Source organism: Myodes glareolus, chromosome 7 (genome assembly GCF_982192425.1).
Source record: "Myodes glareolus chromosome 7, mMyoGla1.1, whole genome shotgun sequence".
Lineage (NCBI taxonomy): Eukaryota > Metazoa > Chordata > Mammalia > Rodentia > Cricetidae > Myodes > Myodes glareolus.
In genome coordinates this window covers 90710038-90723605 of record NC_142032.1, presented here as the reverse complement: position 1 = coordinate 90723605, position 13568 = coordinate 90710038, and the positions used below count along the sequence as shown (strand labels likewise).

Sequence of the window (13568 nt, the reverse complement as noted above, 5' to 3'; positions counted from 1 at the left end):
AGCTTGGCCTTTAGCTTATGCTTGTCTCAGCTAGCTCTTATAACTTAGGTTAGCCCATTTATATTAATCTGTTCTGGCACATGGTTCAATACCTCGTCTCTGCACTGCCCATCCTGCTTCCCCAGTGTCTGGCTTGTGTCTCTGCCTTTCTTCTACCCAGAGCTCGCTCTTGTCTTGAAGTCCTGTCTATATCTCCTGTCTAGCTACTGGCGTTGAGCTTTTTATCACATCAATCACAGCAATACGTCTTCACACTGTACAAATATCCTGCAACACATCGCAAGGGCCCTGCTGAGGCTACTGTGAGCACATGACACGCAGAGTCTACAACGCTCTGATCTGAAAAAGTCTGCTGGTCACTCTTCTGCTTCACACTACCGTGAGCCTTTCCTGAAATCCTTTCTGAAATGAGATACAGAGAATGCATGATAGATGATTCTATGAGCTTTTGATTGAGTTGAGACTGGGATGGATGAAATCATCCTCAGTTCCTAGAGAAACATTGAGAAAGGATTCAGATTTAGCCTGGCAAAGAATATGGCTACCTAGCTGGCCTAAGAGATAACCAAGTGAGACACCCAATTCTCTAGTGGATGATTTTCAAGGTCCTGATCAGGATCCCCAGTGTTGCTACATGAATACTGTGAAGAGCAGTTAGACTATAAATGTGTACAGAGTAGAAACAAAAGAACTCTCAGTGCACGCAGCTTCTAGCAGCCAGGCAGTCCCAGCTGAGCTCCCATGGTTGACTGAATTCATTAGTTTGTTCATATCTTAGATACATTTATTTGATCTTCAAATGTATATTAGGAGTCATGTGAGGAAGGCTGGAGACTAGCAGAGATGTGCAGAATTGTCAAGATCAGCAAAACAGTTTCCTTCAGTCGACAAGCATGGCATGTGCAGAGCCCAGGGTTTGTGGCTGGAGAAAGGAGGACAAGAAACAGAACCAGGCTTCTACTAGGCTATATTCTGAAACATCTTATGGTTGACCTTGAGAACTACAAACAAGAAGTGGGGAGAACTGTCTCGGCCCAAGTCTGTATCCCCTGCACTGAATAGATTTCCTACCTAGGCATGAATCTAGGTTTTCAGTAAGACCACTATCCCATCAACAATGAAGTTTGGTGGTACTGGAAATCAGAACATTGTCAAATATATCCACATCTAGGTCATGGAAGAAGATGGAGTCTTCAAATTCCAAAGCTGTTGGGTTGATATTGGTCAGAATTCTAAGACAGTTGTATCCCATTTGCCTAGTAGTAATTGAATCCCCCAAACAGTTGAGCCAACTTGGGTGCTTCCTCATGGTAAAAGCAGTCTTTAGGCAAGCATTGCCTTCGTCACTCAGGGAAGTCAGGACTGAGAGTATTGGCCTTTCCCTATAATCACTTAACCTCAATATGGCCAACATCCATGTTTGTGTACCAGACAAAAGGAAGGAAAAACTCATGAACAAACTTGTGTCAGCTATCTCTGATCTCTGATTCCCTGTGTGTGAGGACATGTGTGTGTGCGTGTGTGTGTGTGTGTGTGTGTTCATATACACGCAGGTGCACTTGACACAAAGCCAGTACCTCCTCACTTCTTTCAGTTGTTTGTTTTCAGCAGGGTCTTTCACTGATTGGAGTTCACTGATTAGATTAGGTGAGCTGATGAGCCGGTCCCAGGGATCCACCTGTCTATGTCCCCATCACTGAGATTATAAGCACACACCACATGCCCAGATTTTTGCACAAGTTTTGGATTGAACTCGGGTCCTTAGACTTACATAGCAAACACTTTGCAAACAAAATTATTTCCCCAACCCCTCTATTCCTCCTTTGGGGTACTTTTGTTGAAGATCTACTCAAAACATCCACCTTGACATGATGGTAAGCCCTGTCGCTGAAGACACCGTATACTTCTGTCATCAAACATGGAGAAATCAAACTGGTGCCTAGCTAGGTGCTTCACCCCTACTGACTACCATCCATAGCACTGGAAAACACTTTTCATGCTACCAGAAGAGAAAATTGATCATCAGTCTCACCTGCCTAGGAACACTGTAGCCTACAATAGCAGTCTGCCCGCAAGATATAGAGGGGCAGCAGGGGCACAAAGATAATGGAGTAACCAGTCACCTTTGATTGAATTTAAATCCTAGTCCTTGAGATGGAACCTGCACTTGGCACTATTAATGATACCAAGGCAAGAGATGAGATAGGCCATGGGCCTAGGAGAAAACCTAATACTATTATTCTGCTAAACAATTATAGCAATAAACATACTTATAATGAAATATTTCTCTACCCAGATCAGTATAGCTCTCAACCCTCATCAGAGAAGCTCCGTCTTGCAGTAGAGAGAAATTAGCACAGAGACCCACCATGGAACAATGTACAGAGAGTGAAAAACCTTGGCACTCTCAGCCTTAGCTGGGATGTCTTTATCAAACTCTTCTCTTAAGGATTAGGTGAAGATACTGCAAGAGCCAGAGGCGAATACTCCAAGGAAACAGCATTTTCCAGACACAAAGGGGCTGAGGTGCATATGAGCTCACAGGGACTGTGATCGAATACATAAGATCTTCAAGAGCTCAAGCCAGACAAAATCCCAGCCTGGAGAGAGGCAAGTGGGTGGAAGGACATGCTCCTAGCCAAGAAGCTAGCTATTCTGTTTGCAACTCTTATCTGCTCTCTGAGAAAAACTCTGTTTTCTCCAATACAGTGACCCCGGGTATATCAACCACTCTCCAGGGCAGGCCCTGTTCCCAGGAGCAGAAGGCCAACACAAAAGGTACTCCATTTTTGCGTGTGTGATTTTTGTTTTGCTTTGTTTTGGACACAGCTTTTGTTTCTTTGAGAGAGAAAGAACATGGAATTGAATGGGTAGAGAAGAAGGAGAAGTAGGGGGAGCTGGGGAATGCAAAAGAATATGATCAGAATATATCATGTGGAGTTTTCTTAATGAAAAAGTATCCTTATACCAGATTGGTCATAACTATGTTCATATGATTTACCAGTGTCTACAGCAAGTTGGGAGCTGTCAGTAAACAAGAAGAGAATGGATATTGGGTTCACAACTCTTTCCCACAACCGACTTCCTGAGAAAGAGGTTATAAAAAGGTGTGTATGTGAGAGAGAGACAGAAATGACTTGGTATGGTGGCTCAGGCCTTTAATCCCATCACTCAGGAGGAAGAGGCAGGTGGATTTCTATGAGTTTGTGACCATCTAAGTCTACACACAGGGAGTTCTAGACCAACGAGAGTTACATAATGAGTCCCAGTCTCAAAAATAATAAAAAGGAAGTTGGTGGTTAGGAATTGCTAAGAGTGTGCGAAGGAGCCTCCAAACAAATGAACCCACTTTCTTTAATGAAGGCATTACTACTCTGGTGGAAGAAGAAAGAGTGGTAGCAACAGAAAACACATTTATCAGTCAGCATGGCCCTTGACAAAGTCATCTGTGATGTTCTTAATGATAAGACAGAACTGTGGCCCAGGAGACAGTTCAGAGAGGGAGACTCATAACTCAGATGATGGCTGTCAGCACATGACCATAAATAGTTAATGTGAGTTCTGCACACAGTCACTATTACTATCACATCATAGTAATAACAATTAATAATTATTATCCTTCCATAAGGAAGATGATGTCTGTTCTGCTCTTCATGGCATTTCTTACACATCTCTGCTCAACATGTACTTCATTCTTCCTTACACAAACGCTAATCTCCCTCGTGTTAATTAATAACAGACCTAAGAATAATAATATCAGTTAATGGATGGGCATTAAATATAAAAATTCTTTGAACTCTTCTGTATGTTTGAATTTTTATAATAAAAAGGAGCAGGAGAATAACCCATGGGAACTGACGGCATGACACAGCCTATCTACTTGTGAAGGGTCACAGGATCTGATAGCATGATATAGTTTGTCTACATGTGAAGGGCCACGGGATCTGATAGCATGATATAGCCTGTCTACATGTGAAGGGCCATGGGAACTGACAACAAGACACAGCCTGTCTACATGTGAAGGGCCACAGGAACTGATGGAATGACACATCCTGTCTACACATGAAGGGCCACAGGAACTGACGGCATGACACAGCCTGTCTACATGTGAAGGTCCCGCCTATCCATTTAGGGATAGCACAGTCATGCCTTGATCCTGTTTTCAGCTTTGTGTGCCAGGTTTTTACATAGTTGATGAGAAGCTATAATGTGTCCATGGGATAGAGAAGAGAAGAATGAAAAACCCAGGAACCACATCAAATCTAGAAAAGAGAAGAAATTAGCAAGGGGCTGTGTCAGTCTCAAAAAGCTTTGGGAAGGTGCTCGCTTCGGCAGCACATGTACTAAAATTGGAACGATACAGAGAAGATTAGCATGGCCCCTGCGCAAGGATGACATGCAAATTCGTGAAGCGTTCCATATTTTTTGAAACGAATATGAAATTCCAGCAATAGGAAATGAACAAAGATTGGAGCTGAAGACCTTAAGTGCTTGCTTTTTGCCCGTTGACCAGATACACTAGAACTGTCTGCATTATCTATGCAGCATGGGTTTTTTTTTATTATTTTTACTTAAAGATGTCTCTTTTTGGTAATGACAAATGTGATTTTTAAAAAAAGGTCTGGTTTTTCTCAATACACCTTTAATGGTGTTTAAATTGTTTCATATCTGGTCAAGTTAAGATTTTTAAGAACGTCATTTTTAATTTGTAATAAAAAGTTTACAACTTGATTTTTTCAAAAAAAGTCAACAAACTGCAAGCACCTGTTAATAAAGGTCTTAAATAATAATAATAATAAACTTTGGGAAGGACTGTGTATATACTAGCATTCTTTTCTTTCTTTTCTGAGCAGCAGTCTCATAGTGTAGTTCAGGCTGACATGAACTTTATGGCAACCTTCCTGTCTCAGCCTCCCAGCAGCTAGGATTATAAGTGTGAGCTGTTATACCTGGCTTGACTCTTTATTGCTATACAAAATTCATATAAAAACAGTGGTTTTAAAAAAAACAACCAATATTTACCATCTTGTGATTTCATTAGACCAGGTTTTCAGAAATGATTTGGCCAGTGGGTAATGACTGCCTGGACTTCTAAGTAGAATGTAGAAGCTGCAACTTTGAAGGCTGGATTAGAACTGGGGATACATTTCCAGTGTGGCCATTGTATAAGTCAGGGTTCTCTGACTTGAATTGAATATATATTTATGAAAAAGAAACTTGTTTAATTAGTTTATATGACAAGAGTTTGATAGTCAACAATGGCTGGTTGCACATTGGAGAGGCCAAGAGTCCAGTTTATGAATTCAGTCCACTCACCTTTGAGAAGCAAGGTCAGAGAAGTAGACAGCTCTGCCTTCTCTCCAGCCTCTCTCCATCTGGGAATTTGGGTCAGCCCCACTCCAAGGAGGCTCTACCCTTCTCCATTATCTTTCCTGTAAATACCCTTCCAGCCCAACTCAGGGGTGTCTCATAGTTGATGGCAGTAGTGTTGACAACCACGAATAACCATGGCACACACCCACACAGTAGAACACTTCTATTTCTCCTACCAGGATCTCTCCAAGGGCTGCCTGGGTGTCTTCATGGCATGGCAGTTAACCTTGCTAGAGCACATTCTGCAGAGAGCAAGAAGTGAGAGTCCCCAAGACACACCTTAATGTCAACATTCTGTTACTGTAAGGAAGCCAGAGTCTCCAGCTCACACTCATGGGGGATTAGGCTCTACTCCTTGATATGTGGAATCCTCAGAACTTGTGAGCATATTTTATAATTGCAACAGGCCACTTCTTGGAAAAGCTGGTTTTGTTCTGTGAAGACCTCGAGAAGAGGTTTTACTCCAATAAAAGGAAATGTTTACTAACAATCCTCTGAAAGGGAAGGGAGGGGCTGGTGAGTCTCCTCTCAGCTGAAAGATCTGAGAAGAATTCAGACAACTAGCTGTGGTTAGGACCCTGATGCTTCCACTCAATAGGTACTGGCTGAGTTATAGCAAGTATTTAGGATGTATTCTTCCCTGGACAGGGACAGTATGTAAGATGGCACCTGTGTCCCTGCACTTTTCACGTCTTGAGAGAAGACAATAAGCACTGATAGCAAATAAAATAGTTATGGGTTGATAATAGGTGTTATGAATGCAATAAATAATAGATGATTGAGATAACAGTTTGGAAATTTCTATGTTCTGATTGGGTTTTGTCAGCCTGACACAAACCTAGACATATCTAGGAAGAAGGAATCATAGTTGAGAAGATTTCTCTATCAGGTTGCCTGTAAACAAGGTCTTGATTAATGGATTGATATGGGAACAAGTCTATTCACTGTTGATAGTGCCCTTTCTCCCCAGGCAGGTGATCCTATGTTTATAAGAAAGCAAACTTTTAGGCAGAGGCCGCTTGTTCATTTTCCAGCTTCCCAGACCCAAAATATTCACACAGAAACTGTATTATTATAACACTGGCCTATTAGTTTATGCATATTTCTAGCTAACTCTTACATCTTAAATCAACTTATCTCTATTAATCTGTGCATCACCATGAGGTTGTGGCAAGGTTCTTGCCTCTGTCTCCTCCAGCAGCTACATGGCGTCTCTTTGACTCCACCTATTCTCTCTCCCCCTCTATCTGCTTGGAATTCCCACCTTGCCCTATTCTGTGCTGCAATAGGCCCAAAGCAGCTTCTTTGTTTAACCAATGGTAATAAAACATATTCACAGCATACAGAGGGGAATCCCACATCACCTAGCCTTTCTGTCTGAAAAAAAGAAAGTTTTAACTTTAACATAGGATTACATGCAACAAAACAGTTATCAAGTAAGAATTATAGTTAGAATATTTATATCTACTTTATCTTTTATCATAACTAAGGAAAACTATAAATATCTATTCTTGAACTTCATCAAAGACTCCAGAAGGATATAAAATTACCTAAGTAAACAGGAAGTACATTGTAAGCAACTTCCAAAACTCTAGAATTGACAGAGACATCTTGCTGCCTGGACAATCACCCCAAGTTTTTCTATAATGTTGCGGGCACCCATCTTCAGCCTACAGGCCCATATTATCTGAAAGACTTTTCCATGAAGCAGGAAATTTGAAGATTTCTTATGTCTTGTACTGGCAAAGTCTATAAGTTGCTTTCTTCTGTGTCATGGAAAATGTCTGGCAGTTCTCCCATGAAGCAGCAACCCTGAAGGACTGTCTCTCCTTCTTTAGGCAACTTCAGCAGTCATTTTTCTGTAGATCCTGCATGTTCAGTTTATACAGCATACCATCAAAAAGTTCAGGCAAGAGCAGTTTCTTGCCCAAATGGCTATCAAACTCCATAACGAACCTCTTCAATGCCCATCTTCCTCTTGAAGTAATTGGTACTTTCAGGAGCAGATGTGTCTCATTGTCATGAAAAGTCCTAAGTTCTTAAACATTCTAAGTGCCATATTCTGTAGATCTTTGAAAGATGTGAAGAATAACTATCCATCTGAAATATATCTCTGTACATCTAGAAAACCTAACTAACATGACTATAAGCTTGACTATTATAGTTAACTATCTATTAACCTGTATTTCTTAATTATACATTACATTTTTAAATGAGCTGCACAAACACAATACCTTAATCAAGAGCAGAAATATACATATAAAAATTGACCTGAAGTTTGTATCAATAAACCAAGATCCATTTCAATGCAAAGTATTCATCTCTATATCATATTCCCCTTTAAATATAAACAAACATTTATAAACCATATTTTGGAATTTGGGCATAATTCTCTCCAAACTACTTCCTGATTTTCGCTGGGAGAAGTTCTTTTTGGGGGTGTAAACAGTGACCTTTCACAGGGTCTTGATTCATTAAACCACATTAGCCTGGAAGGAATCCCCAGGTTCTCATCCTCTGTGGAAACAAAAGCAGAACCTCTTCTCCAAAGCAACATATCCCTAGACCCAAATTTTGAAGTCAAGATACCTTTAAAACATGTATGTTGGTTTAGCTTAACAGCCCACACAATGAAATGTCTCTCTATACTTAGCTCATTCACAGTCAAAAAGTTCAAAGAAAACACAATAATATACATATTCCAGACTCTCTGTGTATATTCCATCTTTATGTGGCTTATTTTTCTTTACTCTTTAATCTATAACTGTCTGTATTCTATCTCTTTAAAGACTTGTTTTATTTTTTAAAATCATTTACTTCTTTTTTTAACTGTCTATATTCTTTTTCTTCTCTCTCCCAAACCTACATACATTTATCCAACACTGTGACCCATTTAGGGGTCTTTTTCATCAGAATCTGTCTTTATTGCATGTCTGTAATTATTTTCTGACCAGGAGTGCTTTTTTTAAATACTAAGCTGGTGTGGCTAGGACCACTTCTATGGTTCTGCCTGTTCGTTCCATCCAGTGCAATATGGTAGAGGCATGTCTGCTGCCTCTGAGAGCCATGCATGCTGCCCCAGCTCCAGGGTTGCAGGGGGTCTATGTTACCATTAAGCAACTAGTAGCATGCTGCTCACAAACACCATTCAAGTGCTCGGCCTCCCGAAAGAGCCAGAGCCATTCAAGCAACTAACATGCACCAGGAAGCTGCCATTTTGAAACTGCGCAGGTTAATTTTTTGTTTTGTTTTGGTTTGCTGCTAACGCTGAATCAGAAAGACCTCTCTTAAAGAGAGGCTGCCAGCAAACAGAGCCCATCCCCACCCCCCAAAATGCCAGCTACCAAGAAGATGTGCTTAACTATGTCCTTTTATGTCTAGAATTCCTTTCCAAGCTTTCTTGGGTTTTACATGAGTGTAGTCAGTCCCACATTGGTGCAGCATTTGTACTCGGAGGCTGCTCATTCATTTCCCAGCTACCCAGACCTGAAATATTCACATAGAAACTGTATTAATTAAATCACTGCTTGGCCTATTATCTTATGCATATTTCTATCTAACTCTTACATCTTAAGTCAATCCATCTCTGTTAATCTGTGCATCACCACATGGTTGTGGCCTACCAGCAAATTTCCAGCGTCTATCTCTTCCAGCAGCTACATGGCGTCTCTTTTACTTCACCTATTCTCTCCTCCTCTATCTGCTTGGAATTTCCACCTTGCCCTATTCTGCACTGCAATAGGCTCAAAGCAGATTCTCTATTAACCAATGGTATTCACAGCATACAGAGGGGAATCCCATCTCACAAACTGAGCAAGCTGTGATGAGAAAGCCAGTAAGCAGTTTCCTTTTATTTGTGTCTGCCTTTGCCCCTGTTTGAGTTCCTACCCTGATTTCTTTCCATGATGGATTGTGAGTGGGAGATGTAATTCAAATAAACCCATTTCTCTGCAAGTTGCTTTTGGTCTTGGTGTTTGTCCCAGCAAAGGAATGCAAACTAGGAGTAACACCAAGTGTTCTTGATCACTTCATCATCTCCCCAGCCCCTACTTCAGTTTGATAGTGAGAATTCATATATGGAATAAAGCTTTGGACCAGATATAAGTTTTCAAAGAATGTGGAAACGGCCATTCAGTATTGATCCAGTTGTTCATTTGGATGATTCTTACCCAGCATCCCTCATGTACCAAGGACTGCACAAGGTATTAGTGGTATAAAAAAAACCAGTTTTTTAAGGACTGGGTTGTGTGTGTGTGTGTGTGTGTGTGTGTGTGTGTTGTTCCCATGTGTCAAATGCTACTTGAATTATGAACAAGGACCCTTGTGCACACGAGAGTGACAATACTGCATAAAGCAGTCAGCTGAGTCTTCAGAGAGGTGGCATTTGAGCAATGTTTTCAAGGGGACAATCTGCATAAGAATCTCTCTAAAAGGTCAGCATCCATCTAATATGTCAGACCCTGTTAAGCAGAGAGCAGGAACAGAGAGGAAAGTGAAATGTGGGTTTAATGAGTTAATGGTGCCTGGAGAATGGATGCACCAGAATCCTAGCTCCTGTACTGTTGCATTAAAATGCACGGAACTAAGAACTAACACACATTTCACATTGAAAACTCCTCCAGAGAACCCTGATACTACAGAATCGTCACCCCTTTGACCCCTTTGCAACACCTCCCTGTGGTTCCTGCCCACACACCTTATTTTTTGCAAACTGTTGTGGGGGGGGGATTGCTGGCCTCTGTTACAGTCTTCTCTGCTTATAATGACTTTCTCTCTGTTTATTGGTTTGTTTTTTCATGTATCTGTGTGTGTGAGAGAGAGAGTGAGTGTGTGTGTGTGTGTGTGTGTGTGTGAGAGAGAGAGAGAGAGAGAGAGAGAGAGAGAGATACACCATGCACAAAGAACTCTATACTCTATCACTCTCTCTACTTTATTCCTTTGAAACAGTCTCTCACTGAGCCTTGAGCTCAGCTAGCAGGCAGCCAGCCTCAGTGACCCTGCTGCGTCTGTTCCCATCCATTAGTCCTGGATTTACATGTGTCTGTGACCATGTTTAAACATAAGTTAGGGTTTGAACTCAGGTTCTCAGCTTTCTACTAAGAACTTCCCCGGTGAGCCATCTTCTCAATATCCCTCTTCTGTTTTCTTGCATACCCATCCATCAAGTCCTACCATCTCCCTAAAATCTGTGAACCACTGCAGCCTGCAAAGGTTTCTTCAAATGGTGGAGATACTAGGTGAAGGACAGAAGCCTCCATCATGAACTGGCTCTGAAAAGTCTCTGCTAGGTCTCCATTGGCCCTCAAATAGATTATGGCTTTGGACAAACAATCAGCTGACCTCTTTGTGCCTTGGTTTACCTTATCTGCAAATTGATAATAAAATCAACGGGGATGACATGGATGACTGTGTGGGAAACATTCAGAACAGTGTTCATCCCGTACTAGTCATGGCATGAGCTGTCAGCTGTGGGACTGCCCTTTGTAGACCGAAGGCACACCATCCCATCTCACAGGGACCCAGTCAAGGCCTAGCCTTGTTAATGTCAGCAGTGTCTGCTAAGTGAATAACTGTGCTTTATTCTAACTCCCTTTTAAAGCTCAAACCACCAGCCTTGGCTCGGATTTCTGAGAAAAGCAAGATTGGAAGATGAAGGGTGTGTGAACTCATCCCCCACCATAGCCCCTTGATCTGCAGATTTCAAGCAGTAGTCACATGACAGCATATTTAAAACCAACCCAACTGGTAACCCTGACACTTCAGCAATTATATTTCCAGAGTTTGAGAGGAGCAAAAGTTAAACGATAGTTAACTAGAAGGCAAAGGGGGCCCTTTTATGGCAGCATGTGAACCCTTCATTGTGGGAACAGGAGGGTGGGAGCATCCCCCTTCTCTGGCTCTCAGTAACTCCCACATGCTCCTTGTGCATCAGATCCACTTGCTGCCCATTTTCCTTCTTCATCATTTCCAGTTTACTTTACTGTCTCCTCCTCTGTTCAGTCTCTTCCTCATCATCAAGCCAAAAAGATGAGTCCTTTGCCCTTTCTCAGACCTCCTCTACACCAAGTGCTAGAAGCAAGCATGGGTGTTCTTATCACAAGCCTCGAGAATCCCCAGCTACTTTCCAGAGTATAGAGTCTATTATCCACCATCTTTGACTTGCCCTGGGACACCATTTGTGGTCACTAGGGGAGCCAGGTGTCACCTGATAAGCGAGGTAGGGAGCACATGGCTGATACTTTCTCTTTAGCGTCTGAAATCTGAGAACACACATGAGGAACAGCAGCAGTAGAGAGCAGCTGGGTTCTGAGAGCATATTGAAGGCTGTGTGGAGCATGGTGCCCCAGGAGCTCCCAGCTCCCTGCTTTGACCCTGTCTCTTGAACTGGAAACCACTATCATTGCCTGCTATGGAATAATCCTTTTATACACTGTGAAGATTTATCACTTGGATTGGTTTAATAAAAAGCTGACTGGCTGGTAGCTAGACAGGAAATATAGGTGGGACAGCCAGACACAGAGGAGACTGGGATGAAGAAGGGCAGAGTCAGTGGAGTTGACAGGAGACACAGAGGGAGCAAGGCATGCTGAAAGACAGGTAACGTCACAAGCCACATGACAATACACAGATTAATAGAAATGGGTTAATTAAGAACCAGTTGGTAATAAACCTAAGCTATTGGTCACACATTTACAATTAATATAAGCCTCAATGTATTTATTTGGGAATTCTAACAGGACGAAACACTCTGCCTACAAATGATGCCCAAGTGTTTGGTAACTACATGCACATAAAACCTGAGAGAATTAAAAAAGAAAAAGGATTCTAAACACACAAAAGAACGGAGTCAAGCACGACTTCTTGGTAGCAGCATTTTCTCGAGTAGGCTCTCTTTGCTGGTGGCGAGCAGAGGTGCGGCTCCTTTAAGAGATGGTTTTCTGGCTCAGTGCTAATGGCGAAAATTGTGTGGTTCTTTTCAGGGGCCACGCTACCAAATACTGAAGTGGAATTTTTGAGCACACTACTCAGCAGATGGACTCAGAAACTTCCCAGAGTTAGGGCAGTAAACATGACTCCCCAGACTGGCAGTAAATGTACTTTTACCATAAGACTAGGCTTTCGGAGAACCAAGGAGGAGGAACCAGTCACCAGCAGGCCATGATCTAAGTTACATGGCAGTTTAATTTTTGTTCATGCAGACAGAAAAGATTACAGGTGTGCAATAAAGAGATTCAGACAGAAAAAAAACCTCAAAACAGTTACAGTGTGTTTAAAAATATACATAGGCTTGGGAGAGAAAAGAAAAGGTATAGATAGTCATTATATATATGTATATATATATATTAAAGTTCTTAAAGTGTAGTAAAGTAATATAAAAGAAATAAGTCACATAATGATGGAAAATACATGAAAGTCTGGATACTGTATGTTATTGTGTCCTCTTTGAATGTTTTGGTTGCTAAGAGACACTAGATTATGAAAACTGCTGAATTCAACCAGCCTATATATTTTTAAAAATTGACTTCAAAATGGAAGTCAAAAATATGTGTTTCTTTGAGGAAGATACTATGCTTTTATTTCTACAGGAAATGAGAAACTGGATTCATTTTAGGTTAAAGAAAATCAGGTTTGATAAAGGAAGACTCCCTGAAATCCTGACTACTACAGACATAAAAAAGTAAACCTAAAAGAACTACAATATACGTGATGTGTATTTTACCTCCTCAAACATAATAAAAAAGTCATCTTTGACTAACTGTGTACAGTTCACAGTTATATCTGTATTAATACAGATATGTATGTTACCTTTAAAAGTTTATAAATTTTCAGAATAAGGGAACCAGACATTAGTGAAAACAGATTGCCCAGGTGATCCAGCATCCAGACAGCTTCAAGGCTGCTGGTTGAGATGGTCCAGCTTCACAAACTATTCCAGCTAAAACCTAACAATTATCCCGATTTTTTTCAAAGTTTCCCCCAAAGATTACCAGCACGCCCAAACAACAGGAAGTAGTCTAGAGAATGATGCCAACATTTCCAAAAGATGAATTATAGATATTTATTATCATTTAAGGGGGGTTGATTACAAGTTGTTATTGGTAATAGTCAGGAAAATTGCTGAACAAAAAGCATTAGATTTAGTGATCTCGTTCTGAAAAGGAAAAGGTGGATATAAATAATAGGACAAAAGAGTA

General features: G+C 41.1%; 1 non-coding gene across 1 annotated transcript; it reads left to right on the top strand.

Moving 5' to 3' along the window:
• Window positions 1-4319: 4319 nt before the first annotated feature.
• On the top strand, window positions 4320-4426 carry LOC125417247 (U6 spliceosomal RNA). Its single transcript, XR_007237094.2, has one exon. It is a non-coding gene; the product is annotated as a U6 spliceosomal RNA (small nuclear RNA).
• The last annotated feature ends 9142 nt before the right edge of the window (window positions 4427-13568 follow it).